Genomic DNA, 27,157 nt, shown 5'->3' with positions numbered 1-27,157 from the left:
TGGCGAGAGTTTCAATTTTTGGCTTTGTGCCTGCCAAACCCTACCTTGGCCAGGAAAGTCGCTGGATCACTCCCCAAGTGTGAACGTTTGGAGCATTATGGACAGGGCCCTCCAAAGAGTTTGATGAACTAACCCGCGAGTTGGACAGTATTTGGCACAATATGACTCAGGAGGACATACAACAACTCCATCAATCAAAATCAGGCAGTACAACTGTTTGCTTAAGGACCATAGGTAGACCATTGTGTTATTGACTTGCTCAATTTGTGATGCTCTTTCTCTTAAATGTGGCGAGAAGGTAGGTTACCTTAAGAGAGAGTCCGAAAGCGAGGAGGCGTCCTTTGACTGTGATAGATCTTAACACTCCGTCATGAGCCAAAAATGAATTTAATATTCTAGCTTGTGATGCATTATGTGACAGATAAGGAAAGATATTTTTCTATCTGATAAAAGAATACTTAGAGTGACTATAGCCTATGCCATAGTTCTGTACAGGATTTTCACAAGTAACGATACTTCAGCGACGGGAAAACACGTGAATTGTCCGATTTCTTCTATCTTCAAAGTAACTCGTATAAACGGGAGGAATTTACATTTCATATGGTAAACAACATCGTTGCCTGGAATTGGGTAAAGTAGACTTTTTAAACTGATGGGTCTATGACGCGGTAGAATTGTTTAGAACTACGGTATACGTCCAAGCTGAAGACGCTTGTTTTGCAGTGCACCGCGGCTGCCTGAAAGGGCGGATACGAGGAGTCGGCAACCAGAAGTAACGGATTAGCTCAACCTGAATCGTGTACAAAGAATGCTCCTACCTGTCTGATCTTGCCCTCGGCAGCGAGGGCTGTCGAAGTGACAGTGGTCTGGGTGAGCGCGCCAGAAGTGGAAGTGTGTGTTGTGTCAGAGAAGATTCGAAATGATGGACGTTCGCGCTGGACGTATTGATAACACATCCGAATTCCTACCACTCCAGTCATCCCCAGATGTCCTCTTTCACTGACCTCTCTACGTCGGCGCTAGCGGTGTACGAGGGGCTGGCCTCGCTGCATGTGGACCTCGGAACATGAGCACCTGGGATGTGCGAGTGTTTTAAGCTGTCTCTGACATCTAGCCAAGACAGCTTATTGCTAAGGGCCGGATCGTGGTTTAAGTGAGTCGTGTTTAGTGCTTCTCAAGACATTGCAGTGGACTCTGTTTTGCAGTGGTATTTGCTCTTGTCTCTATTTTATGACGCAGTGGAACCATCCTCCCTCCGTCGGAATGTAGCGGAGAGAACGAATTTAGGAATATAGTTCTTTTAAAAATCCAATAGCGACGCGGATTCCTGACTGATCAGTTTATTGTTTCCGATAGTTGTATTGCGTGCCTGATGCGTTCGGTACGGGTGCGCACCAAATATGTACAGTAGAAACCTTGTGGTGCAGGAGGGCGCGTACAAGAGCTCGGATACATTTAGCGCTATGATCTATTTGTGACGGTAATTTCATTGCTTGATTCGCATAATGTTTGTGTATGATACTCAAACGTTGTTTTATTATGAAGATGTATTCTCGTAAGACAATTAATTGGACAGGGTAGTGTAAATGAGTTACTTCACTCTATTTTTCATATCGAAATTGCAACAGCTTTCCCTTTGTCTCCAGCATTAGCCAATAGGAACACAGTATTCTGGGAAAAGATGAAAACCTCCATCTTCATGTTTGGAGACGTTGGTTCACACAGGCAAGCAGGAAGTGGCCTCTTGAGAGCGACAGAGACAGGAAGCGAGACTGGGTTGCCAATGAACAGAATGCCGACATTTTGTGCTTTGTTTGGGGACCGCTAGATTAAAGGAGGCCGATATCCGGGTTGTGGTTGGTGGTATTTAGTAACGCGACCTGTAACTAGGACAATGGGCTGTTTTGACCTTCGTGGCGGCGCCCTGACGACAGACACATACTTGGAAGACCCCAAATAGAGGCAGCTACACCGCACTACATTCCATTATTGTGCCATGTGGTGCAGAGGTGAGGCGTGCTGTCATGATGTCTACCCAAATGGGAGAACTCCATCTCCCGCAAATTGATTAAATAAAAAATATGTATCAATTATTAACTTTGATTTGAATTTTGTGAAGCAAATTTGCAAATGTATTGGAGCGTTAAACACTTTACCTAATTTGTTTATGCACAGAAATATTTCAGAGAAGTGGAGGAAGACAGAGGTTTCACAAATGTGCTAAAATCTTGTTTCAGAGTCAGAAGTGGTATACATCGCAAAATTGGGGTAATCTACTGTACAGCGATCTTTTTGGAAGTGTGTTTAGAGGCATATTCAATTGGATTTAGTAACTCCTGAGGCAGCCTGTACCCAAAGACAAGGGTATTTTCCACAAAAGGTCACGAAGTGTTTCAGGGATGGTTTCACATGAGTGTCGCGATCTTTTCTTTAGGGTATGTGTTGAAGTGTACCAGTAGGGGCATTCCGCAGGATTGTTTAAATATTCTCGCATCATCTGGAGAGCTCTCTCTTTATGCAGTGGGACATTTAGTTCCTGCGACATCTTTAAGTTATGTATGTGGCAATATTCCGCAACACCAGGTGTAATAACTCCCGAAGCAATTCATGGAATGCAACACAAGAAAATGCACCAGGGAGGCAGGGGCAGCGTAGAGTCCGTGCCTTGGAAGGAGTTCTGATGTGCGTCGCCATTGCACAGGGGTTTACTGGGGAAACACTGCTTAGTTGCCGGCCGGAGTGGCCGTGCGGTTCTCGGCGCTACAGTCTGGAACCGCGTGACCGCTACGGTCGCAGGTTCGAATCCTGCCTCGGGCATGGGTGTGTGTGATATCCTTAGGTTAATTAGGTTTAAGTAGTTCTAAGTTCTAGGGGGACTGATGACCACAGCAGTTAAGTCCCATAGTGCTCAGAGCCATTTGAACCATTTTGAAGTGCTTAGTTTACGGTTCGATCCAATCATGACCGACAGTGTGTGCGGGCCCAGCAGTGGCTATGACAGGATGTGGCCAATGTAGAGAGCGAGCACGCGTTTCGGCAGGAATTTCTCAGGTGTTTTTGCCCGAGGATTAGCGTCCAGTCTGTCAGTCTCAGGCCCAAGGGGACACCTCATAGACAATGGCACTTGGCACAGCTGTTGAAGGACGCGTCGCTTTGCAGGATCCCGAGCGAGCTGCCTGTGCTGTGGCATGACAGCATGGCGGACATTGCATGCTTCGCGATCGAAAGATTTTTTAACAGTGTAATTACGTGTGTGGCTGTTTCATGACGGTATCCCTTGCGTAACGGGATAAAAAAAAGCGATTGATTTGATTACTTCTTTTCGATTTATTTTACAAGACCTGCATCTTCCCAAACATTATAGAATGATGAGCAAGAGAGATCCAATCGCTGCAAACTGAATTTTTTAATAAATAAACAATATACCTTCTGCTATGTCATTCAACTTTCTGTTGTTAGACCTTTCCTCTCCAGCACAGAGCTGCCAGTTTCCACATAGGGGGTAGTGGTGAAAGGTGGGGGGTTGGGGGATTTACCAGAGAGGGAGGGGTTAATTAATTGAGCATTTTAATTAAGCCATCAATCGAATTGTAAATGCCGTGTGGCTAGGGCCTCCCGTTGGGTAGACGTTGGGTAGACCATTCACCTGGTGCAAGTCTTTCGAGTTGACGCCACTTCGGCGACTTGCGTGTCGATGGGGATGAAATGATGATGATAACAACAACACCCAGACCCTGAGCGGAGAAAATCTCCGACCCTATTGGGAATCGAACCCGGACCGTTAGGTATGACATTCCGTCGCGCTGACCACCCAGCCACCAGGGGCAGACAATTGTTAGAGTGAGAGGGGGCTATTAGAATAACTCAGGCCTGAAAGTGTGCCTGTAGCAACGAGGGAAGCGGGGAGGGTTGGAGGTTTCCTGAGAGGTTGTGAAGGGGAGGGGGATGGGTTCGGGAACAATAAGTTAAGATCCTGTTAATGAAAAGGAAGGATTATCCTCAAGGGGTCTTAATCATCTTAGCATCTTATATTCCTGTCAGTCAAAAGAAACAATAGGTATACCCCTGAGTGCAAACTTACCCTTGATGTAGGCAAACTGCACTAACAAATTGTTCTGATTCTCTCTTTGCCCTACTATTTACGATGCGTGGCGGAGGGTACCCTGTATGAAGATAGTAAAGAAACCAGCCAAACAGTTTGGAAGGAAACATCCCAGTACTTACCTTAAGTAATTTAGGGAAATCAAGGAAAACTTTAGTACGAATCTCTTGATGAGGATTTGAACCAATGCCCTCCTGAAGGTTAGTCCAGTATTTATCACTAACCAACTTCACTTGTGGGGTTTGACGGGTTTAGACTGTGTGTTCCGTGTTTCGGCCTCTCTTTATCTCATCCACGACACACAGACATAATATCATGTTCAATTGCTTGGAAAAGGTGAACTAAAGCCCTTTGTAAGAGTTGCAGTATCGTTCTGTTAACGTGTAGAGAGACAGAGAAAGTGTATTTCGGTACTGTTTCAAGTAGAGCACTGTCAGGCGCTAAGCGCTCAGTAATAGCTGAACGTTGATCGTGTCTTTTGATCGACATCACTCCTCGCACACTGTCAGTTGTCCAGTAGTTATTCTCAGTATAAAATACAGGGCTTTTACAAACGATTGAAGCGATTTCATAAATTCGCTGTAGCTCCATTCATTGACATATGGTCACGACACACTACACATACGTAGAAAAACTCATAAAGTTTTGTTCGGCTGAAGCCGCACTTCAGGTTTCTGCCGCCAGAGCGCTCGAGAGCGCAGTTAGACAAAATGGTGACAGGAGCCGAGAAAGCGTATGTCGTGCTTGAAATGCACTCACATCAGTCAGTCATAACAGTGCAACGACACTTCAGGACGAAGTTCAACAAAGATCCACCAACAGCCAACTCCATTCGGCGATGGTATGCGCATTTAAAGCTTCGGGATGCCTCTGTAAGGGGAAATCAACGGGTCGGCCTGCAGTGAGCGAAGAAACGGTTGAACGCGTGAGAGCAAGTTTCACGCGCAGCCCGCGAAAGTCGACGAATAAAGCAAGCAGTGAGCTAAACGTACCACAGCCGACGGTTTGGAAAATCTTACGGAAAAGGCTAAAGCAGAAGCCTTACCGTTTACAATTGCTACAAGCCCTGACACCCGATGACAAAATCAAACGCTTTGTATTTTCGGCGCGGTTGCAACAGCTCATGGAAGAGGATGCGTTCAGTGCGAAACTTGTTTTCAGTGATGAAGCAACATTTTTTCTTAATGGTGAAGTGAACAGACACAATGAGCGAATCTGGGCGGTAGAGAATCCTCACGCATTCGTGCAGCAAATTCGCAATTCACCGGAAGTTAACGTGTTTTGTGCAATCTCACGGTTTAAAGTTTACGGCCCCTTTTTCTTCTGCGAAAAAAACGTTACAGGACATGTGTATCTGGACATGCTGGAAAATTAGCTCGTGCCACAACTGGAGACCGACAGCGCCGATTTCATCTTTCAACAGGATGGTGCTCCACCGCACTTCCATCATGATGTTCGGCATTTCTTAAACAGGAGATTGGAAAACCGGTGGATCGGTCGTGGTGGAGATCATGATCAGCAAATCATGTCATGGCCTCCACGCTCTCCCGACTTAACCCCATGCGATTTCTTTCTGTGGGGTTATGTGAAAGATTCAGTGTTTGAACCTCCTCTACCAAGAAACGTGCCAGAACTGCGAGCTCGCATCAACGATGCTTTCGAACTCATTGATGGGGACATGCTGCGCCGAGTGCGGGAGGAACTTGATTATCGGCTTGATGTCTGCCGAATCATTAAAGGGGCACATATCGAACATTTGTGAATGCCTAAAAAAACGTTTTGAGTTTTTGTATGTATGTGCAAAGCATTGCGAAAATATCTCAAATAATAAAGTTATTGTAGAGCTGTAAAATCGCTTCAATCATTTGTAATAACCCTGTATATGGAACTACTTCACCTCTAAAAGTTAATGGTCGTTTTAATCTAATGCTACATTTTTTCCCTGTTCAATTCTCTTAGAATCTGTAGTTTGCTGTTGATGCATGTCTTAAAACTGCTGAATCCAGAACATTTTAAAATCTATTCCTAAATACAGAAAATTTTTCATGACAATTTCTTCGCTAACCTTCAATTAGGTTCCAACCGACAAAAACTGTTTTGTTACCATCATCTATACTTCACAGTGTCACAGAAAGCGTCACAAGTGAGCGCGTTGCTTCTCCTTACTTCGAGTAGAAATTCAGCTTTCATTCCCCTCACCGTTGTGTCCGTCATTCCGTTATTGATCTGAACTTCAACGTTTCGTATGAATATTCAGTCTCAGAAGATCTCTTATTCTTCTCATCCTCAAAAGGTTCTGTGAAATTAATAATAATGTGATACAAAAAATGATTCAAATGGCTCTGAGCACTATGGGACTTAACATATGAGGTCATCAGTCCCCTAGAACTTAGAACTAATTAAACCAAACTAACCTAAGGACATCACACACATCCATGCCCGAGGCAGGATTCGAACCTGTGACCGTAACAGTCGCGTGGTTCCGGACTGAAGCGCCTAGAACCGCTTCACCACAACGGCTGGCAGTAATGTGATACCTGTACCTACAACACAAGAGGAGAAAATGACCTTTATTGCCCACTATTAAAGCTGTCGGTGGTTCAGAAACCAATTCAATATACAGCAACAAAACTTTTTGATCATTTTCGCAATAACATAAAATGTCTGAGAGGAGCAGAGCAAATTTTAAATCTAATCCAAAATAATTAATCCTGAACAACTCCTCCTATTCCATAGATGAATTTGTATTTAAAGTCTGGTAGCCTGTAAAAAAACTAGTTTTAAGTGTAGTTATAGGAGTATGATTAAAAAATAATATGTTCGCAAATTTTAACTTTTATCATGTATACGTATCCTGAAAACTGATTCGTTCCTTATTATTTCGATAAAAAATCGTTCAAAAATTTTCGAACATGTAACTGACTGTCATACGATCACTTTATATGTTATTCCTGCGAGGCAACTATACAACAAACATCACTCTGGACTGGAATGTGGATGTAGCTAGTCGCGTGACCCACTTGAGTCCCGTTAGAGCCGAGTATTCCATTGACTCGGCGTTATCATCCAGACAATACTGTTATTCCTTCGACACATCAGTGGGGGGCAATATACAATAACTGCTAAGACCTAACAGGCCTAACAGATAAAAGAGCCAAACAAATCCTCTAAGTCTTCTGTTAGGAAGTGAGGAACCCAGCGGGTACACACATTTGAGTATCCCAAATGATAGACAAGTGTGTCTGCTGTACCGCCAGAGATGTCTAGTGGAGCACTGAGGTGTTTGATTGTGATCCATCGATCACCTCGAATGAGAGTGTCCGCACTTTCTAACACTGCAGGAGTCGCAGCTGTATCCAGCCAGCCGGCACGCTGGAAATCGAACAGGTTTGTGCGACCTTGTTGCGATTATGACAGATGCCTCGCCCAACGACTCACCGTGCTTTTGTTGACTGCCAGGTCCCTGTAGATATTCTGCAAGCGCCTATGAATATCTGCGGGGCTTTGGTTTTCCGCCAAAAGCAACTGAATGACAGCTCTCTGCTTGGAATGCACCTCCATTGTAGACGCCGTTTTGAGGGCTACGTATAGCACCGCCACCTATCGGAGCTTCGTGAAACCACAGGGGCTGAGTCAAATATTCAGCGATGTCCCACAACAAATTCTGCATTTTCGAACTGAAATTGGCTGAGAAAAAACTGTTTCATTACTTACTGAACACACGTCGAAGCACCGTGGATACGGAATGCAACAAACGTCAGATTGGTACACTTGGATATGCAAATGGTTTGCATTCTAGCAAAACTGCAGAATGTGGGTAGGACTGTTTACAGCAAGACGAGCAGTGCGATAGCTTCTCGAGCAACATGGAGTGTCAGCACTAAGGCGGTTTCGCTTCACGAGTGTACAGAGAAGGGCGCACTGACAATGGTGAGCCCAACTACACTACTGGAGGGACGTCAGGTCGTCCTTACAATGCCCCTTCTAAGCAAAGCATCGTAATGCACGTAGCCATGGGGAGACACCGAGGAGAGCGAGCTTTGAGAGATTCCACTCGTCATCATCATACAAGCACAGCACCAGGTGTGATGGTATTAGGTGCCATCTGACACACGACACGACACGATCATCTCCAGTTTGCACTGTTGGTAATTTGGACAACAGCTCTTACTTTTCTCGTGTGTTAAGGCCAGCTGCTGTGCCTATTTTTCGACTCTGTGATATTATCTTCCAACAAGATTTGGCAAGACCATCCTGACCTACTTTGACGTAGGTGTTCGGCTGTTGCCAGGTGAGCACTCCTTCTGGAAATCTCCGAGCCACTGCAAACATTTATTCATGTTGCCAAGAGACTGGCACTTCACAACTCTCCAGACACTATTATTGATGAAAGCAGGCATGGAACTGAAGCAGCATCAAATGACATACCCATATCTGTCATTCAAGCTCAGTTCAACGTGATGCCCAGCTGTGTTAGAGCCATTGTTTCTGCTGGAGGTGGTAGATTGCTTTGATAAATTTTGTACCTACTAAACCTCTATATCACCTGCAGCTTAAATTAAGTATCCATCCTGCTATACAGTACATGCACAATAAGTAAAATTTCGTTATTTGCTATCCTCCTTGTTGTTGTCATTTTAATGCACACCAGTGTGCATATCCAAACTGCATGGGAAACACAGTGTGGGGTGATCTGTGATACAGACCCTGACCAAAATAGCTTCCGCGCTACAAAATTAACTGCTATCTGTGAGATGCGTTAACTTTAGATGTTTAGATTTGGCAACGTCAAAGCCGCTTGCAAGATGCAAGAGCTGCAGTGGCAAATTGACTAAGGTAGCACAAATGCAAGATACACGCTTTTCATAAAGGTCTCGAGACATATTCAGCGCCTGGAATAAGCTAGATCCATCTACACACCATCCATCCAAAAAGCTCCTAGGTTCATCATGTTCCAGGCAGATAAGTGACATCAGTGCAGTAACTACTGTGGCAGTTTGAACTAGCAACTGCAAACAACAGGTGTGCATTCGACCAGTTTCTTGTGAGTAGAGTTGTAAAATTACCATAGGGTACTGTAAATTGCCATAAGTAAAAGTAGAGTACGGTAGTTTTCCTAGTAGCTTTGGTCAGTTAAGATGTGCTGCATTACCTGTGTGTTAGGTGTGTTGCATACTTATCGGGCGTTACCTCATAACGATTCCTTTCCTTACATACGCGACCTCCCCTAAGAACTAGAAGTGGTATATTGTCTACAAACTGAGTGAAGATAAATAAATGGTTGGTAAACCAATGCAACATTTTTGTTCTACTTAGTTATCATCCCATCTATTACTTAAAAATACACAGCATTAGTAGCAAAACTGAACTTGTCAATATTTGTTTCAGGGTTTGTTCGAAAATTGTTGATCTGTGTTGTCAAACAGAGGGATGTTGTAGTAAAAATAAAGAAACAATAGAGATTTATCATATATCCTAGAAAACGCAATTTCCTTAACAAGAAGGTCAAATAAAGAGGAACCGCAAAATAAAAATATATCAAACATCACTTCAGCACTTCATCGAACTTATTTAAAACGTATTTCTGTCATTTATAAACAATTTCCGGATTTGTCTATAATAACAGGAAATTCTTGCCTTTGGTCTTGATGAAGAACATTCTACTGAGTACAAAGTAACAACAATAATTATATATGTTACTTTATGTTTGTGCATGTAAACTGTACTTGCATCAAAAGTAATTGCTTTGCTTATATAAAAGTACAGAACTTACGTGATCAACTAATTTGTATTATTTGTAAAACGCAACTTATACGCTGTAAGGATATAAAATACACAATGGACTAACACTGAATGATGTGTGATTCTCACTACATGCAAAAAAGAAAAAAAAAAAAGAGAGTGAAATCGTCGGCTCCAAGTTTCTCTCTTACACATTCATTTATGTTTCTTTCCCTGCAACTACTGCCAATACTACCGGTAATCCTACGATTTTTGTATTATGAGCATGCAATGCTAAGCAGTGGACGTGCAGCCGTAGTGTGTCTATGTTGATGTGTCGAAAATCTCAACTGAGAAACGAGCTGAACCTCTACATAAAGTGTGCAGGACATTCTCCAGAGCGTCTTGAAGAAAGGAAAAGAGTGTGCACAGTTTGTCACGCGTATCTTGACATCCTAATAAAAACAACGCGTGTGGATGCCTGCCGCGACTAGATTGAAGCAGACAATTCTTTACTGCAAAAAACAATCATGGATGAAGAAACGTGGGATTATCAAAACGAACCTACCACAACACGACAAACTGCAGAATGGGTCTCTGATGGTTCGCCAAGTTGAACAACATCCCACAGAAGGATTTTTCTGACAGTTTCAAAGGGTGGTATGAACGATCTGTGCGTTGTCCTCTAGTGGGAGAGACTATGTTGGATACCTGAAGTATTAAAACGACCTCTGAACTTTTCCCCATTTTTATGGTTCCCTACCTCAATTCGTAAAACCGGATCTTTTATAGTATTACTTTGGTGTCCGTCTGTTAAGTGCACTTATTCTCAGGAACGGGTGGAGGTATCGAATTGAAATATATGTAAAATATTAAGGTCTATGGACCGTTTGTGTAAAAAATTTAAGTTCCTAAGTCAATGTAATCAAGAGATAAGGCCATTTATGCCACATGCCCGCAAAGTCAAAAAATGGCTCTAAGCACTATGGAACTTAACATCCAAGGTCATCAGTCCCTTAGACTTAGAACTACTTAAACCTAACTAAATTAAGGACACCACACACATCCATGCCCGAGGCAGGATTCGAACCTGCGACAGTAGCAGCATCGCGGTTCTGGACTGAAGCGCCTAGAACCGCTCGGTCACACCGGCCGGCCCCGCAAAATCACTCATCGAAATCTATGAGGTACTTCTCTTTGACCAGGAATTATAAAATTTGGCAAGAAGCAAGTTTTCACAGTACAAATAAAGGAGAAAACCCGAAAAATGTTAATTTGTAGTTATACTGCATACTTTTTCTTTGCCACTTGTTGTTCGTCTGTTAAGATCACTTTTTCTCAGCAACGGGTAGAGGTATGAAGTTGAAATTCGTGTCGGATACTAAGGTTTACAGTCCCTTGGCGCTATAAACAAGTCAATGCAATCAAAAGATGCGGCCATTATGTCACATATTTTGACACGCGCAAACTCACTGTAGATGAGCTATCTACATACAGGATGGTTTTGATCAAACTTTCGCTACTTGTGATGCTCCCCACGAAAAATGAGTGATTGTAGGACAATGAAACTTTGTGGAAACATTTTTTAAGGACATGTGGAAGAGAAATAACGAATAAACCATTGAAACCCACACACTTTAATTTCTACATGAGCGGGTAACATTGTTCATTGTAATCTGGAGCAGAAACAAGGTACGCAAACGTTACTCAGTGTAAGGACCATCTACATCCACGACTGCCTGGAAGTTTGTAAGGATGGCATTTCAGACTTGTTCGCAGCACTTGTCGAACGGTGGCCGACAGAATATTCAGCTGTGTGACACACCTCCTGCACTGCTTGAAGGTCGCGCATTGCGTCCAGTATTCTCAGCCGTGGTAACAGTAACTACCTCAACAATGTGAGACGCAATTGTCGCCAGTTTAGTTCGGACTTCCGAATCATGTTCTTCAGCCCGTTGCGGAAAGAGGACCTCTCCGTATTCCTTTAATGCGTCGATACTTGCGAAGAGCAGCAGCACTAGTGCTGCAGTGGAGGGTGCGCTGGTATGAAACGTCCTCGCGGATTAAAACTGTGTACCGTACCGAGGCTCGAACTCTGGACTTTCCCTTTCGTGGGAAAGTGCTGTACCAACTAAGCTAACCAAACACGACTCATAACCCGTTCTCACAACTCCGCTTCCGCCAGTACCTCGTCTCCTACTTTCCGAACTTCACAGAAATTCTCCATCGAGACTGCATACAAACTACCTGGGAGAACGATACTTTGGAGACATGGCTAAGCCACAGCCTGGCGGATGTTTCCAGGAGGAAATTTTCACTCCGCCAGCATGTTTCATTACTGCTGTTGTTTTGACAAAACAACTTTACGAGTAAAGCGGGGCCTCGCTCACTTTTCCCGGACCCATGCTGACTGTCTGCAACTGTAACGTACACCGATGCTTGGTTTTAACCCTACGTCGTTGTACCAGTACGGGCGCCTAACGGTACGTCATAAAAGTAACACTACTAAAAAGCAAGTCCTCCAGCGCCCAGTCTGAGCATCATTCCAAAAAGTTGGGTGCTCACACGGTAAACAGTTTTCCATCTATGCTGGCTCAGGTAGCGGAAGTTTATCTTTCCTGCGTGGGGAACCACAGTCTTATAGAAGTTTTTTTCCGCCATTTTAATGTTAATTGTTCATTTGTTTTACACAATCATTATTTCGGCTTTAAAGTCATTCTCAAGTGCATGTTCAAATGTTAAAATATGTCTGACCTGGCCTTTTTTCCCCCTTCTGGTTTCATTCGCCTGCCCCATATGGACAGCGGAGTGCTGACAGTGGCACAATCCACCGCTCTTCATCCGAGTGATATATTAAAAGGAAAAGAGAAGAAAACGGGACATGTAAAAGGCGTTAAAGGGGGGCATGAGAACATAGTTAGGGGTGACACAGGGAGGTAAAATGTAGACGTACATGGAGTCTTTCATGTGGAACAGTTAAAAAAAGTACACAAAGTTAATAAACACAGTGGGTAATGTATGACCTGTCTGTGGCATGTCATCGTCTTATACATCAATTGTCGTATTACAGGATACGAGTATATGTCGAAAAGCCATAATATGGCTGACACTGTGAACAGTGAAAAACCATTAACACACAATAACTCGTATTTAACAGCTAAAATACCTCTGTGCCCTGCATTTTTCACGCTTCTTCATCAACTATCTCAGTTGACTATAAATATTTTTCTTTCGACGATGACATGTTGCAGAGTGGTCACATATTTTAGCATTTGAACATGCACTTGAGCATGGCTATAAAGTCGAAAACTTTACTGTGTAAAATAAATGAGCAATTAACAATCAAATGGTGAAAATTTCTTTTAAAAAAGTTTAATTATTGCCACTCTGTACATAATCAAAGTTTGTATGGAACCGACAGAGTGCAAGTCGTAATCGCACTTCTCCGAATTTAACTAACCCATCGATTTACTAATATTTTTCCCCATAGTCGACCCTATATATACTATTCAAATTTCTGAAAATCAGCATATTTTGTCTTACACACTTTTCTCAAACTTATGTAATTTTTTTGATATGAATTCCTTATAAATCTATCATTACTATTTATTGAAGTGATGAGAAGCTAAGATAATATTGTTTCAGAAGTTTTTGTTGGCTTGGTAGACCCGAAAAAATACAGGTACGTGCGACGCCGCTAGACATGTCACACACTCATATCGTGTATCACTTTCCTTCTTCCTCGCTTTTCACACTACGCTGTTTCTGGAGGGTGTTTTCTGGATTGAACTGGGAGGGTGGGGGGATAAACCTAACAAGATCTGAAAACGATTGCTTATAATTCGCAAAATATCAAAATATAGTAAGTTATACAAGTGTGTTACACACCGCTAAACAAATCGATTTCTCAGATTTCTAATTGTATACAACAAGTCATGCCGTCTATTAACAGGGATGAAGAAACACTAAGGTGAAGCTATAGCTGCTCGGTCCATTCCACTGCTGGCAATTATAAATCGCACTTGAGACCTGCTGCCAACTGTGAGCCGGCTGCACGAGCCAAAGGATTGATTGTGAACTTAATTTTATTTTTTTAGGGCTCCTTCTTATTAATCCATCCTTGAAACTTTATGGACTGACGGGATCAATTCGTAAACTACAAGGAAATCACAATGCTGATTGGTCCTCCACCACTTTTCACTAGACTCCCAGACGCAAATACCTTACGGACTACACCGTTCCAACGCTCTCACTGAGGTGCATAAACTTTGGCCGATTTTGAATAGGCGATCGGTGCCACTAGTGAAACGCAAAAGTTTCCTTTCGGAGTATGCTGATGCGTTAGCTCCATACTTAACAATCATATACAACCGTTCGCTCGACGAAAGATCAGTACCAAAAGACTGGAAAGTTCCACAGGACACACCAATATTCAAGAAAGGTAGTAGGCGTAATCCACTAAATTACAGGCCCATATCGTTATCGTCGATATGCAGCAGGATTTTAGAACATATATTGTGTTCGAACATTATGAATTACCTCGAAGGAAACTGTCTATTGACACACAGTCAACATCGGTTTAGAAAACATCGTTCCTGTGAAACACAACTAGCTCTTTTTATTCACATGAAGTACTGAGTGATATTGACAAGGGATTTCAGATCGATTCCGTATTTATGGATTTCCGGAAGTCTTTTGACAGTGTACCACACAAGCGGCTCGCAGTAAAATTGCGTGCTCAGTTATGTGACTGGATTTGCGATTTCCTGTCAGAGAGGTCACAGTTCGTAGTAATTGACGGAAAGTCATCGAGTAAAACAGATGTGATTTCTGGCGTTCCCCAAGGTAGTGTTATAGGCCCTTTGCTGTTACTTATCTACATAAACGATTTGGGAGACAATCTGAGCAGCCGTCTTCTGTTGTTTGCAGATGACGCTGTCGTTTATCGACTAATAAAGTCATCAGAAGATCAAAGCAAACTGCAAAACGATTTAGAAAAAATATCTGAATGGTGCGAAAAAGAGGCATTTGACCCTAAATAACGAAATGTGTGAGGTCATCCACATGAGTGCGAAAAGGAACTCGATAAACTTCGGTTACACGATAAATCAGTCTAATCTAAAAGCCGTAAATTGAGCTAAATACCTAGGTATTACAATTACGAACAACTTAAATTGGAAAGAACACACAGAAAATGTTGTGGGGAAGGCTAACCAAAGGCTGCGTTTTATTGGCAGGACACTTAGAAAATGCAACAGACCTACTAAGGAGACTGTCTACACTACGCTTGTCCGTCCTCTTTTAGAATACTGCTGCGCGGTGTGGGATCCTTACCAGGTAGGACTGACGGAGTACATCGAAAAAGTTCAAAGAAAGGCAGCACGTTTTGTATTATTGCGAAATATGGGACAGAGTGTCACAGAAATGATACAGTATTTGGGCTGGAAATCATTAAAAGAAAGGCGTTTTTCGTTGCGACGGATTCTTCTCACGGAATTCCAATCACCAACTTTCTCCTCCGAATGCGAAAATATTTTGTTGACACCGACCTACATAGGGCGGAACGATCACCACGATAAAATAAGGGAAATAAGAGCTCGTACGGAAAGATACAGGATGTTACAAAAAGGTACAACCAAAATTTCAGGAAACATTCCTCACACACAAAGGAAGAAAATGTGTTATGTGGACATGTGTCCGGAAACGCTTACTTTCCATGTTAGAGCTCATTTTATTACTTCTCTTCAAATCACATTAATCATGGAATGGAAACACACAGCAACAGAACGTACCAGCGTGACTTCAAACACTTTGTTACAGGAAATGTTCAAAATGTCCTCCGTTAGCGAGGATACACGCATCCACCCTCCGTCGCATGGAATCCCTGATGCGCTGATGCAGCCCTGGAGAATGGCGTATTGTATCACTACCTGTGCTGCTAGAACATGTGCCTTTACAAGTACGACACAACATGTGTTGTTGAGGTCAGGAGAGGCTGGCTCTGAGCACTATGGGACTTAACATCTATGGTCATCAGTCCCCTAGAACTTAGAACTACTTAAGTCTAACTAACCTAAGGACATCACACAACACCCAGTCACCACGAGGCAGAGAAAATCCATGGCCCCGCCGGGAATCGAACCCGGGAACCCGGGAATCCGGGCGCGGGAAGCGAGAACGCTACCGCACGACCACGAGCTGCGGACCGGTCAGGAGAGCGTGGAGACCACAGAATTGGTCCGCCTCTACCAATGCATCGGTCACCGAATCTGTTGTTGAGAAGCGTACGAACACTTCGACTGAAATGTGCAGGAGTTCCATCGTGCATGAACCACATGTTGTGTCATACTTGTAAAGGCACATGTTCTAGCAGCACAGGTAGAGTATCCCGTATGAAATCATGATAACGTGCTCCATTGAGCGTAGGTGGAAGAACATGGGGCCCAATCAAGACATCACCAACAATGCCTGCCCAAACGTTCACAGAAAATCTGTGTTGATGACGTGATTGCACAATTGTGTGCGGATTCTCGTCAGCCCACACATGTTGATTGTGAAAAATTACAATTTGATCACGTTGGAATGAAGCTTCATCCGTAAAGAGAATATTTGCACTGAAATGAGGATTGACACATTGTCGGATGAAACATTCGCAGAAGTGTACCCGTGGAGGCCAATCAGCTGCTGATAGTGCCTGCACACGCTGTACATGGTACGGAAACAACTGGTTCTCCCGTAGCACTCTCGATACAGTGACATGGTCAACGTTACCTTGTACAGCAGCAACTTCTCTGACGCCGACATTAGGGTTATCGTGAACTGCACGAAGAATTGCCTCGTCCATTGCAGGTGTCCTCGTCGTTCTAGGTCTTCCCCAGTCGCGAGTCATAGGCTGGAATGATCCGTGCTCCCTAAGACCCCAATCAATTGCTTCGATCGTCTTCCTGTCGGGACACCTTCGTTCTGGAAATCTGTCTCGATACAAACGTACCGCGTCACGGCTATTGCCCCGTGCTAAACATGGCACTGACTGCAAAACCAGGTTCGTGATGAACACAAACCTATTGATGCTACGTACTGATGTGCTTGATGCTAGTACTGTAGAGCAATGAGTCGCATGTCAACACAAGCACCGAAGTGAACATAACCTTCCTTCAATTGGGCCAACTGGCGGTGAATCGAGGAAGTACAGTACATACTGACGAAACTAAAATGAGCTCCAACATGGAAATAAAGCGTTTCCGGACACATGTCCACATAACATCTTTTCTTTATTTGTGTGTGAGGAATGTTTCCTGAAAGTTTGGCCGTACCTTTTTGTAACACCCTGTATAGGTGTTCATTCTTTCCGGGCGCTACACGAAATTGGAATAATAGAGAATTGTGAAGGTGGTTCGATGAACCCTCTGCCAGGCACTTAAATGTGATTTGCAGAGTATCCGTGTAGATGTAGAAGTCACGGCGGGATGGTGTACGTCCCCCAGCTGGGTGAGGCGGCGCGAGAGGCGACAGCAGCGGTCCCTTCGCCAGGGGAGGTGCGGAGCGCCGGTACGTACTTGTGGGTCGGCCGGTGTCGTCCTCGCAGCGGCGCTGGTAGGTGGAGAACTACTGTGCGTCGCGGCAGAGCGCCTTCGGCTGACTGGCTGACCGGCACCTCGCCGCGCTTCCAGCGGGCGCCGTAGTGGGGACTCTCTGCACCAGCGGAGGGGGCGCGCGGACCTCTAGGCTCCCTTTGCGTGCCCTGCGACTCCTCCAACGGTACTCGCGGCCGGTATTTGCGTGCCGCCTCCACGGCGGGTCCGACTGCGCAGTCATCACCGGGACCAACGCTGCTGAATTTCTGGTTCTCGAACCGCTTCCGTCACGCGAAGGCCAGATGCAGGACCGAGAGAAAATTGCTCGACCTCCGAATGTCTACACCAGTTCGTTTTCTTGTTTTGCTGAATTAGCGGAGTACCGGGACCGCACACCCCCAGGACACATGTCGCTAAGACAGCGTAACTCTGCCTCAAGTGTCCGTAATGGCCTAAAACACCTTTTCTTCGTCTGCAAAGAACTTGATGATATGATGATAATGGTGGAAAGATCTGGCTCTAGGCTCTAGGGATTGGGTAGGGGGGGGGGGGGGGGGTCGGGAGCGGGAGGACAAGCGGGCGAACTATGCCACGGCCCAGGGCGGCAGGTTTTTGGGAGGTAGCAAAATCTTCAATTTCAATATGATTCCAAAAGCACGAATTAAAGGAGCCAATGAAAGTTTTACACAAGTGGACAACTGTGAGAATAAGTTGGAAATACAAAAACCAATCGTAAAATTTAGTGACTTTCTGGAAATTGTCCACTGTATTGGGAAACAGATGACAACGGAAGCGCTGGAGTCGTTCACCTTGGTTGCATCTTTCAAAATAGCAAAGATGCCTACTGGCAGCGTTGGCAGCTCTGTTTCTACCACGCGCCTACATAATACTTGAAATGTATCTACGTCAGCTCGAAATCCCGTAAAGAAGCGAAAAACCTTATAATAAAGTAGTAGAGGTAAATGTCTGCGTATTACAGTTCCTATACAGCAGTGGTCCTCAAACCGCGACCCGCAATTGGCCATAATCAAGTAGTCGTGCAGACGGGCGATTATCAATCGTATTTTAAGATAATATGCATCTAGAATGGGATTTTCACCCTGCAGCGGAATGTGCGCTGATATGAAACATCCTGGCAGATTAAAACTGTGTGCCGGACCAAGACTCGAACTTGGGGCCTTTGCCGTTTTCGGGCAAGTGTTCTACCATCTGAGCTACCCAAGCACGACTCACACCCCGCTCTCACAGCTTTACTTCTGCCAGTATCTCGTCTCCTACCTTCCAAACTTTACAGAAGCTATGCTGCGAACATTGCAGAACTAGCACTCCTTAAAGAAAGGATATTGCGGAGACATGGCTTAGTCAAAGCCTGGTAGAGCAATTGTCCGCAAAAGGCAAATGTCCCGAGTTCGAGTCTCGGTCCGGCACACGATTTTAATCTGCCAGGAAGTTTAATATGCATCTAGCAATTAACAGCCGAATCCATCTACATCTACATGGATACTCTGCAAATCATATTTCCCGTGCGAGCTCTGATTTCCCTTATTTTATTTTGATAATCGTTTTTCCCTATGTAGGTCGGCGTCAACAAAATATTTTCCCATTCGCACGAGACAGTTGATGGTTGAAATTTCGCGAGAAGATTCGGCTACAGCGAAATATTCCTTTGTTTCAACAATGTCCACCCCAAATCCTGTATCATTTCAGTGGCACTCTCTCCCCTATTTCGTGATAACACAAAACGTGCTGCCATTCTTTGAGCTTCTTCGATGTACTCCGTCAGTCCTATCTGGTAAGGATCTCACACCGCACAGCAGTATTCTAAAAGAGTGCGGACAACCGTAGTGACGGCAGCCTCTTTAGTAGATCTGTTTCCTATTCTCAGTGCCCTGCTATTAAAACGCAGTTTTTGTTTGGCCTTCCCCACAACATTTTCTGTGTGTTCTTTCCAATTTAAGTAGTTCGTAATTGTAATTCTGAGGTATTTTGTTAAATTTACTACCATTAGATTTGACTGATTTATCGTGTAATCGAAGTTTAATGGATTCCTTTTAGCAGTCATGTGGATGACCTCAAATTTTTCGTTATTTAGGGTCAATTGCCAATTTGTGCACATACAGATATCTCTTCTAAATCGTTTTGCAATTTATTTTGATCTTCTCATGATTTTCTAGTCGACAAACGACAGCATCATCTGCAAACAACGAAAGACGGCTGTTGAGATTGCCTCCAAAATAGTTTATATACATTGTGAGTCACTAATTATTGCCACCAAGAATATGTCCGAAAGTATGATAGGAGCTGAAAAGTTTGTGGGACAAACGTTGCATGGGACAACGGGGACCATAACATGATGTTGGTCTTTTGTTGCTAGGTGGGGTCGCTTCAATGATATGAAGGTCAACATTTTTTTTTTTTTTTCTGATAGCGGCTATTGAGATGAATCCGATGGTGTGTAACAGTAAGGTCATTGAAGGTCAACGAAGGTCACATAGGTGGCATGAACACCCATTTACAGAAGGTGGTAGAAGTGATGACCATTGGTATCATGGACTGAGTGGTATTTCTTATCACATCGGTACTTATCGAAGGACATGCTCAGGCTATACTCTCTCGCATAGCTTCAGGTGTAGTTGGAACGTCTTTATAAACAATGTCATTTACGAATCCCCACAAGAAACAATCCGGAGGCGTCAAGTCTGGCGAACGAGCCAACCACGACGTATCTCCTCCACGTCCAATCCAACGATTTGGGAATTGTCTCTGCAACTCATTCCTAGCCATCAGCGAAAAATGTGCCCGATACCCATCGTGTTGATACTGCATTCTGTTTCTTGTTCCTAAAGGTATTTAATTCAGTAAGAGACCTAATGTTTCTTGCATGAATGTGGTGTACTTCCTACCGTTAAGATTTTCTTCGATGAAACAGGGGCTTATAATTCTGTCCTCCAGAATCCCACACCATATACCATAATAACGTCCTGGAGAGCCGTGTGCTGACCCCACGCTGCTCCTATCCGCATCCTCCACTGGGGATGACACGGCGGTCGGATGGTCCCGGTTGGCCACTCGTGGCCTGAAGACTGAGAATCCCACACCATGCATTCACCGACCACGGTTTTTGATGTACAACTTGCCTCAGCAAACATGGATTTTCAGTTACCGAATAATGCATGTTATGCAAATTAACATTTCCATGGTTCGTGAATGTAGCTTCGTCAGTAAATAAAATCAGATTAATAAATGTGTCATACCTCTGAATCTGAAGTTGAGCCCATCGGCAGAATTCAATGCGACGCGTACAATCCGTACCAGTTAATTCTTGGTGGAGACTGATAGGGTAAGGATGATGTTTATAGCGATGCAGAACACGAGCAACACTACTCTGGCTCATGCCAGATTCCCTTGCGATGCCAAGCGAACTAACACAAGGACCTCGAAGCACAGTGGCAAGAGTACCAATTTCCGTTTCCTCCTTAGTAACTTTCCTTTGCTGGATACGTTTCCGATGCCTTAAAGATCCAGTTGTTCTCAATTTATCATACACAAATTTAAACGTACGACTTGTAGGACGAGTACGTTGTGGATATCTTTCAGCATATAAGTCTCCAGCTCTCACTGAATTTCGTTGCATTCTCCGTAAATGAGAAGCATATCGACTTGTTCGTCGAAGAAATACATCATTCACAATCGCTTGATTCGACGATACTGGTCTTACCATTCCTATTAGTGTTGTACTACAAAACTCTCGGATGGAGTTTACATGTCAATGGCACGTTAGATGGATACGCCGTATTCGGCGAATATTTACTGTTTGCACGATAGACGAGAGAGAATTATCAGAGCATGTGCTTCGATAAGTGACGAAGTGATAAGGAATACCACTCAATCCATGATAAGAAGATTGCAGCACTGCATTGATACCAATGGTCATCACTTCGAACATCTTCTGTAAATGGAGGTTCATGCCACCTTTTTGACCTTCATTGACCTTCAAAGACCTTACTGTTACCCATCATTGGATCCGTCTCGATAGCCGCTATCAAAAAATAAGTACCAAACTATAGCATCCCATTTAAAAAACAAAGTTGGCCTTCGTATTTCTGACGTGACCCCACCTAGCAACAAAAAACCAACGTCATATTATGGCCCGCGTTGTCCCATGCAACATTTGTCCCACAAACATTTCAGCTACAACCCTACTTTCGGAGTTATTCTAGGTGGCAATAGTTAGTGACTCCCCCTGTAGGTAAGGAACAGCAAAGGCCTTTAACACAACCTTGGGAAACGTCAGAAATCACATCTGTTTTACTTGATGACTTTCTGTCAGTTACTACGAGCTGTGACCTCCCTGACAGGAAATTACGAATCCAGTCGCATAACAGACTATATTCCATAACAATGCAATTTCACTTCAAGCCGCTTGTGTGGTACAGTGTCAAAAGCCCTAGAAATGCGGAATCAATTTGAAATCCATCGTCAATAGCACTCAAGACTTCGTGTGAATAAAGAACTAGTTGCGTTTCGCAATAACGATGTTTCCTAAACCCGTGCTGACAGTGTGTCAGTAGACCGTTCTCTAAAAGCAATGCATAATGTTCGAATACAATATGTGTTCTAAAATACTGCTTCATATCGACGCTAATGATACGGGCGTGTAATTTAGCGTATTATTCCTACTACCTTTGTTGAATACTGGTGTGACCTGTGCAACTTTCCATTCTTTGGTTACGGATCTTTCGTCGAGCGAACGGCTGTATATGATTGTTAAGTACGGAGCTATTGTATCAGCATACTCTGAAATGAACCTAACTGTTACACAGTTTGGACCGGAAGACTTGATTTTGTTAAGTGATTTAAGTTGCTTCGCTACTCCGAGGATATCTGTTTCTACGTTACTCATGTTGGCAGGTGTTCTTCAATATTTACTTCGTCTTCTTCGGTGAAGGAATTTCGGAAGGCTGTGTTTAGTAACTCTGCTTTGGCAGCGCTGTCGTCGATAGTATTTCCATTGTTGTGGCACAGAGAAACGTCAACTAACATTAAGAGCTTCTGAAGAGTGTAGTTTAGCTTTCCTGCTCAATAAGAAACAAAAATATTTGCTGAAACAGTAATACTTCAAGCAGCAGGCAATCCCTGCAATCTGTTTTATAGGCCCAAGGCAGTGGTCGTCAAAACTTCTTGCTCAGGAGCCAATATTGACAGTGTGGGGTGGCGGTTGAATCCACTGGGTGCATCATAAACTAAAACTCTCCCTCTCACCCCATAGGGTGGGGTTTGAGAGAGAGGAATTAGAGTTTTACAAATGTTGACCCAAATACTAATTTTTTCGGATAAGTTTTGTTTGTTTCGTGGTCATGAAGCCACACAACTTTTAATTATCAAACAAATTATCTGACTAGCTAACCAACTAGTTTTAGTGAATCAAAACTTACGAAGTAAATAAGTATTTTTTATTTATCCGTAACCATTTTCCACTCAAAAATGAGAACATAGGTTCTCTTGAATTACATCGCCAACTACCAAGAATCAAAACAAATGTTTAAGGCAAAATGTACATCGATTCTACATAAAAAAACTGATTCTGAAATAAAAAATTGGGGTTCCCGCCCCACCTCCAGGGGTGGCGGGCTAATTTTAGCACCAACAGATGTCCCCTCGAAAATAATCAACTTTGGATTCTACATATTTTTCGTGTGAAGCTTATTTTTCGAATTATTCTGATTTGTCAACTTAAAATTTACACCCTGTATATTAAATATTTAATGAAGCAACTAAAATGCGTTGCACGAACTGTTTATCCAGTTTCGTCCTGTTTCAAACTATTTGCGTTCGAACAACTTCATTTATGAAATAACTGTTACTTTTCGCTAGAATGAATGAAAGTGCGCTCAAAAGCGCTTGTTTCGAGCCATAAGTCATGGTCGTGGAATGTCGGAAAAGTCTTCTCGATATTCAACCATAGCTGTTGGTCTGTTATGTACTACAGACACATTACCGGTAAATAGGTACTGCCGATTTATACAGTTATTTTTCAATGAATAGAGCATTTATATGTAGGTCACTCGCTGTCCTGTGATCTTCAACTTGGTACAGCAGAAGCGACGACGAAGCGCCGACAACGTTGTACTCAGCTGTGCTGATGGCTACAGGCCTCGCACTACACGCTTTGCTCTGGTTAGGGAACGAGAAAAAGAGAACAGATTTTAGTTATATACTCTGCCAGTGACATATCTTTATTTTGCTTGCATAATTAACTTCGGAGTAGTAACTCAAAATGTGTTACCGTGTTACCGGTACACTATAAACGTTTCACTTCTATTTCACTGACCGTTGGCTCATACCTGGCTCCTGGCTTTAAACACGTACTCACGTCAAAAATGTGTATGAGTAACTGCGGTATGTGAGAGTAATACTTCATGAATGAATGACGTGGTGAAAAAGGCGGTTTTGAAAATTCAGGGAGAGGGAAGCGGGGAGGGTGGGGTGGAGTGAGGGGGAGGCACAGCACTTCAAATTCGACACGGGCCGGCCATATTCCTAGAGCCAGCACTGATTCTGCTCCGTCACTTACATGGAAAACACACGGCAGTTGAATTTCTGAAACTTTTTACGTTTATAGTTCGTGAAGTTCGGAACTCAAATATCAAACTGCAAAGCAGTTCGATGCAGCTGTCAAAACTTTTAGAGCTAATCGACTCTGAAATTTTCCGACCCTCTTTAATATCCTAAACCAACGTCAATTTTTTCGACATGTAATATGTCTGTGGTACACCGCTCAAGATCCACGTAGGTGTTTGTGTTCGGTTCCTGATCGATGCAAATTTTTAAATAAAGATGCATATTCTACGAACATTTCAGTGAAGCGTAAACTACATAAAGATGGAAAAGTCAGTAGCGCTCGAGGCTGTATTGCTGTTCCCAGTTACGTTTCGGTCATTATTTCTTTTTTTTAATTTTCGTTCGGTTTGGATAGCGACATCATTTAAATGCAAATTCATTAAATATATGCTAATTAACACATATGTAATTTTGGAAAAAACAACATTCCGCTAGCAGAGACGGTGATTGACTTACGGTAAGTTAATATTTTTTTATTTTTTTACTCAGTCACTTTATTTTCCAATCACATTCGGTTTCGTTCTTCAGAGTCCATCTTCAGATGCTACGCCGTCCATAGCATTTAAAGAGGGCTTTTTATGGCCGAATACGATTGAGATTGTGACCTAAAGAAGTGATTGAGTCAAAAATAATAAAAAGAATACCTTACAAATAGAACTCGTTTTTGTGAAAAATGCTCATCTTATTTCTAATTACAAATTGCACAAAAAATTCCGTTTTCATCGGGAATATAAATTTTTAGTTACCGATCTTTTATAAAAAAATAAATGTTTAAACTTGAAAAAACATTAAAAATTAATTTTTTAGCCTTACACATTTCCCCACTTCACGAAATACATATGGAATATGCACCTCCGTTTAAAAGTTCACTGTAACTGGGAATCGAATCTGGGCCACACCAGTGGCAGAATCATGTCACCTGACGGAAAAATGAATTCGCTTTACGGTATTCAAGACGCTCGGAAAATCTCAAAGTCGATTTTGTCGAGAATTTTTGAGAGCTTGTCGTAGGATAAACAAAGGGTACCAAGCGGTTGTAAGAAACCGAAGACCATTCTCGTTTTCAAGAAGGTCGCCGTATAATGTACCTAATTATAGGTCATCACTGTTGTCAATCTGCTGTAGTTTTAAAGGACATATTTTATGGCCACTGCGATGAAATTTTTTGGAGAAGAAATGGCACCCACGTTGATGCAATGTTTCTTCACTTGAGGAAGGCAGTCGATACAGTTTAGTGAACAAAATAGAAGCTCGCTTATCACCAGACCACATCTGTGACTCGATTCAGGATTTGTAGCAGGTAGAACTAAACATGTTGTTCTCAGTGGAATGGAATCGACAAATGTAAAATTCTGTGTACCAAGCAAGAGGCTCGCAACAATTACAGCGAGAGGCCGCCACAACACAGGTCCAACCACTCACCTCGCGTCTTTCAGGTCCGTGCAGCAGCCTCCAGATGGTGGTCACAAACCCGGACCTCATCCTGGTTCCGTGCCACTCATCCTGGTTCCGTGCCACTTCCTCCAGCGCATCGTGTACCGGGTGGGGAGGGCGGACGTAGAGCTGAACAACGAGCTGGTCGGTGTACAAGGTGAACCGACGACCATATATGAAATCGTGGAACTTCTTGAAGCCAAATATGATCGCCAACGCTTCCTCCTCGATCTGGCTGTAGTTCCGCTGAACCAGAGAGAGCGCCTTCGAGATGAAAGCCACTAAGCGCTCCAGCCCGTAGATGATGTAAGAAAGCACCGCCCCGATGCCGTAATCAGACGCATCAGCAGCCAATGTGAGAGGCAATGCGAGATCGTACGGAATCAGGCAGCCGGCGTCAGGAGAGCCTCCTTCAGACGGCGAAACGCCATATCACAAGCCGGAGACCAGTCTCAGACAACGTTCTTCCGAAGGAGACGGTGGAGAGGTTCCGCCAAGGCCGCGGCGTGCGGAATAAAATGGCGGTAGTAGTTAAGCTGGCCCAAGACGGACTTGAGCTGGGAGACGTCCCGCGGCGGCGGCTTTTGGATGGCCTCGATATACACTCCTGGAAATTGAAATAAGAACACCGTGAATTCATTGTCCCAGGAAGGGGAAACTTTATTGACACATTCCTGGGGTCAGATACATCACATGATCACACTGACAGAACCACAGGCACATAGACACAGGCAACAGAGCATGCACAATGTCGGCACTAGTACAGTGTATATCCACCTTTCGCAGCAATGCAGGCTGCTATTCTCCCATGGAGACGATCGTAGAGATGCTGGATGTAGTCCTGTGGAACGGCTTGCCATGCCATTTCCACCTGGCGCCTCAGTTGGACCAGCGTTCGTGCTGGACGTGCAGACCGCGTGAGACGACGCTTCATCCAGTCCCAAACATGCTCAATGGGGGACAGATCCGGAGATCTTGCTGGCCAGGGTAGTTGACTTACACCTTCTAGAGCACGTTGGGTGGCACGGGACACATGCGGACGTGCATTGTCCTGTTGGAACAGCAAGTTCCCTTGCCGGTCTAGGAATGGTAGAACGATGGATTCGATGACGGTTTGGATGTACCGTGCACTATTCAGTGTCCCCTCGACGATCACCAGTGGTGTACGGCCAGTGTAGGAGATCGCTCCCCACACCATGATGCCGGGTGTTGGCCCTGTGTGCCTCGGTCGTATGCAGTTCTGATTGTGGCGCTCACCTGCATGGCGCCAAACACGCATACGACCATCATTGGCACCAAGGCAGAAGCGACTCTCATCGCTGAAGACGACACGTCTCCATTCGTCCCTCCATTCACGCCTGTCGCGACACCACTGGAGGCGGGCTGCACGATGTTGGGGCGTGAGCGGAAGACGGCCTAACGGTGTGCGGGACCGTAGCCCAGCTTCATGGAGACGGTTGCGAATGGTCCTCGCCGATACCCCAGGAGCAACAGTGTCCCTAATTTGCTGGGAAGTGGCGGTGCGGTCCCCTACGGCACTGCGTAGGATCCTACGGTCTTGGCGTGCATCCGTGCGTCGCTGCGGTCCGGTCCCAGGTCGACGGGCACGTGCACCTTCCGCCGACCACTGGCGACAACATCGATGTACTGTGGAGACCTCACGCCCCACGTGTTGAGCAATTCGGCGGTACGTCCACCCGGCCTC

The 27,157-nt window shown here is 44.0% G+C and overlaps 1 protein-coding gene across 1 annotated transcript in view; it reads right to left on the bottom strand.

The window, feature by feature from the left end:
- The window catches only part of LOC124612616 (facilitated trehalose transporter Tret1-like), a 492,469-nt gene extending 475,009 nt beyond the window's left edge, over nt 1-17,460 (bottom strand). Inside the window, exon 1 of the mRNA XM_047140910.1 lies at nt 17,380-17,460. The gene's annotated coding sequence lies outside the window, so the exon portion shown is untranslated. The remainder of the gene's footprint in view (nt 1-17,379) is intronic.
- Between the last annotated feature and the right edge of the window lie 9,697 nt (nt 17,461-27,157).

Source organism: Schistocerca americana, chromosome 4 (assembly GCF_021461395.2).
Source record: "Schistocerca americana isolate TAMUIC-IGC-003095 chromosome 4, iqSchAmer2.1, whole genome shotgun sequence".
Classification (NCBI taxonomy): Eukaryota; Metazoa; Arthropoda; class Insecta; order Orthoptera; family Acrididae; genus Schistocerca; species Schistocerca americana.
This window is presented reverse-complemented; position numbering and strand designations above follow the sequence as displayed.